Source organism: Haemaphysalis longicornis, unplaced genomic scaffold, assembly GCF_048455015.1.
Source record: "Haemaphysalis longicornis isolate Haplotype H1 unplaced genomic scaffold, Haemaphysalis longicornis Haplotype H1 scaffold_5, whole genome shotgun sequence".
NCBI lineage: Eukaryota > Metazoa > Arthropoda > Arachnida > Ixodida > Ixodidae > Haemaphysalis > Haemaphysalis longicornis.
In genome coordinates this window covers 179,453,308-179,457,462 of record NW_027526385.1, presented here as the reverse complement: position 1 = coordinate 179,457,462, position 4,155 = coordinate 179,453,308, and the positions used below count along the sequence as shown (strand labels likewise).

Here is a 4,155-nt window from a genome sequence, read left to right as displayed (position 1 = left end):
CACCTTCATTGTCTCTACTATATATAAAAAAATACTATCCGGCGCCCGGTTTCGATCCCTCGACCCTGCGGGCGGAACGCAATGTACAGGTCCGCGCAGAAGTAAACGGAGCACGGGAGCGGTGGCCGAACTGCATCGCTGCGCCGCGTATGGGTGCTGACGGGAACCATGGAGTGCCGGTCAAAGAGTGTGTCCGCACTGCCCCCGCCGCCCTATCTGATATGTTTAATCGCCGATCTGCTGGCGTGTCATGCTCGGCGAGACGGTCTTCAAAAGGCAGCGCTGGGCTATAGAGGGGCGCTGGTTGCACTGCCGCTCGCAGGCATCAGCGGCGACCGAATCCGCTGCTCACGAGCTGGACGAAGCTGCACACGCCCGGAAACGGGCCTTGTTGCGCGCTATAAAGGGCGGCATAAAATTGTAGGCTGCTGCGGGTTGGCATAGCATGTCATAGCGATATAATTAATTGTAAGCCGGCAACAGAATTGATATGTACAATATAGAAAGCACATTCACAAACATATTCGTTGTTCGGAAAAAAAATCTCGCTTCCGAGATTTTTTTTTTTAAATTTTGGGTTTGTTCCAAGAGTTTGCTGCTGGTCAGTCCACCTCGGTTCTGAACAAAGGGGAATAACAAAATGTCTATGCGGTGGAAATTCTGCATTGCAGAACCCTGTAATGAATAGGTGCAATCGTTGCCTGCTATTACAGCGTGCCTCATAGGGCGCATATTTGGTTGTCGCATTAACCCTTTCACTCACGCTGACGAGGATAGCCGTCATAAGATTTTGTACCAAATTAACCAATTAAGAGTATGGTCGCCATCGGTCATGACCACTATCCTGTCATTGGTCATTTTGGGGCCTGGAAGGTACTTTTTTGCAAGCCACTAGGGTTATGCGGTGAAGTCATCTTTTAATTCAATGCGGAGTTTTATTTAAATCTGCAACACTTTCTTAACTAATATAAGGTGCTCGATAAAAATAACTACGTCAGTTTTAATGCGACAAAATAATATGCGTCCAATGAGGCCCGCTGTAACGATTGTACCTGTTCTTTACGGTGTTCTGTAATGCAGAATTTCCACCGCATGGAATTTTTTTATTTCCCTTTGTTCAGAACAGACCTGGACTGATCGGCAGCAATAGCTTGGGACAAACCCAAAATTAAAGAAGAAATCTCATTAGCGAGATTTTTTTTTCCGAACAACGAAAATATCTGTGAATGTGCTTTCTATATTGTACATAACAATTTTGTCGCCGGCTTACAATTAATATATGCTATGCAATTAAAATGCTATTGCAAACCACGGCGGCCTACCATTTTATGCCGCCCTTTACAGCGTGCAGCAAGGCACGCTTCCGGGCGCGCGCAGCTTCGTCGAGCTCATGAGCAGCGGATTCGGTCGCCGCTGATACCTGCGAGCGGCAGTGCAACCAGCGCCCCTCTATAGCCCAGCGCTGTCTTTTGAAGACCGTCTCGCCGAGCATGACACGCCAGCAGAGCGGTGATTAAACATATCAGATAGGGCGGCGGGGGCAGTGCGAACACACTCTTTGACCGGCGCTCCATGGTTCCCGTCGGCGCCCATGCACGGCGCAGCGATGCAGTTCGGCCACCGCTCCCGTGCTCCGTTTATTTCTGCGCGGACCTGTACATGGTGCTCTACCCACTGCGCCACAAAGCCGACACAAAATGGGACGCTACGAACGCGCCTTATATCGTTGACTCATTCAAATTACTGCTGACGAGTGCTCTCTCGTCAGCAGTTGCCACAAGTGCAACAACATTAACGCAACGCAAACTGCTTAACGTCGTGCGCCCCCGGAAGTGCTCTGCATTTGATCATGCCCCTCGCGAGGGGAATGTTTCACTGCGTCTTCTCTCGGTCGCGGGACCCGTGGCGCCATCTGGCGGAGGCGCGGCACAACTCGTAGCACATTGAAAAGATGCGGCGCCAGCCAGCTGTGTGTGTGCGTGCCGCACTTGTACAAATGGCGAGTGCATTGGCTGTCCACAGAGCAAAGCATTCGTGCAAGTCCCGGTCCCGGTGCAGTCGAGTCGAGGGTCCCGGTGCAGTATCAACTATGGGACCCTCGTCTGGATTTATCTTCACATGTAACCTTCCTCTTTTACAATAAACTTCTTAAACTTCTTAAAACAACAAAAAAAAAAGGTTGCTTCCCCGCAAGAAGACCCTGTGTGCAGAAGTGCACGCTTTAAAGGCCGCTTGCTTCATTGTAGAGGCGTCGCTTCCGTGACGGATATGACGTCAGCGAAATCTGCGTGTATCCATGAATAAAACACTTTTGTGTTGAAAAAAAAAAGTAAGCCGTTGCAGTCAGTCAGTCAGTTAGTTAACAACTCCGCAAGCATTTGCGTTTCTTGCTTTGTAAACAAAGCGAAACACGCAAGAATGACGAAATTTCCTTGACTCATTCAAACTACGTCAAGAAGCTGCTGATACAACGCATTCACTACCACCAACTCCCCAAACAGTAAACGTTAATGCAATACACCCACCCCCTATGCGACGCATTTACTCGAGTCCCCCTCGCCGGGAGATGGGCCCATATTTTTGAAGTCTGATTTTGGATTTCGTTATGGGGCCCCGTAGGGCCGTCCAAAAATTGCCACGGCCGACGGTATTTCACGTCGTCCAGGCGGGGTATTGGGAAAAGTTTTCAACTAGCAATAGTCGCCCCTCGGCCAGGCCTCATTGGGTGCGACACTGCCTCTGCGCAAAGCTGACAACTCCTGTGCAGATTTCGGGAGCCCCCTCGGGAAACCGCGTCTTAGAAGCCGGTGAGTCCCGTCTGTCGCGACAATGTTACGCCGTAATTTACAGCCTAAATCAACTTTTTGAACAATTTCCTGCTGTAAATGTTCCCGTGGCATACACCTTTTAAACAAGATTATCAAAAAGGTGCTGTAATAAAAGGCAATAGTATAATTGGCTTAGCAGCTAGAAATTAGAGCCCTGGGGGTTGATGTTTTTGTTTTTGTTTTTAGTTATGCGTTGTGCACGTGAAACAGAAAAAAGGGAGGCTTGATTATCGTTTTAACACAACCACCAATGAAACAGGACGGAATAAAACAAAGCCAAGGCAGCTGGAAATCGTTCTTTAAAACGCGGGGCGGGTGCGATCATTTTGAACCAAAACAGCGGCCATCTTGAAGCAAAGTCAACAAAACTACGTTGCGAACAAAAGTCGTACGGGGAATGCTACACAAACGTTTTGAGGTGCTTTCGAAGGAGCTGTGATTGTACACCTAAAAATCGGGCTCGGCGGAACCATGCAAGGCAGTAGGGTGGTGGCCATCGCTTGCTATCGCCACACCCCGCCCCTTATCTGCCCTTCTAAGCCTAACGCCCCTCTACATCACTACTCGTTACCTTGATATGGGCACCGTAAATATCTCTAATTATTATATATCGCAGACATTATATTATATTTATTTACAATTACTGCTCTTCCAGGCCTGGAGACAACAGGAGTGGGCAAACATATGCAATGCAATTAAAGAGTACAAAAAATCAACAAAACAGATGATCATGCAATTCTTCGTCAAACGTTTCAGCACTGAGTCTGCTTAGAGACCCATCCATAGTTCATGAAAAAGAGGGAGCATTAAAACAACCAAGAGGCGACCTAATGGTACAATATTCAGGGCATCGGTAATACCCACGTTACATGCGGATGAGTTGTTGCAAATGAAATGGGAGCGAGGACTCCACGAAGAACGATCCGATCAGAGATTATATAAAATCAATGAAAGATCTATGTGTTGATTTGTTTTTGTTAATGATGATGAGGAAACTTTATTTTGCGCAAACTGGGGTAGGGAAAGGGACGAAAGGGAGCGTTTAGATGGTCCTTCCCCGTCAGATGGCGGCAAGGAGCCCGTGAGCCCTAGCGGCATCTTCGCCCAGTTGGATCAATTATTACGTACCTTACTTCCAAATTCCTCAAGCCTGCCACTACTAACAGGGGTGACGTTGGGGTGGTAGCGCGTAATATTTTTCTAAAAGCCACGGGGCATGCCGGGGGACGATCGGCGCTCCGCGAGGCACGCGCTCACGAGAGTTCTACATTTTCTTGGTATAAGCGCTACGCGCCACGCATTACGGCCAGCTACAGCAGCTCCGCTG

At 48.5% G+C, this 4,155-nt stretch overlaps 1 non-coding gene across 1 annotated transcript; it reads right to left on the bottom strand.

Moving 5' to 3' along the window:
- Positions 1 to 2,610: 2,610 nt before the first annotated feature.
- On the bottom strand, positions 2,611 to 2,751 carry LOC144140122 (U4 spliceosomal RNA). The gene has a single exon (XR_013316334.1). It is a non-coding gene; the product is annotated as a U4 spliceosomal RNA (small nuclear RNA).
- Positions 2,752 to 4,155: the final 1,404 nt, after the last annotated feature.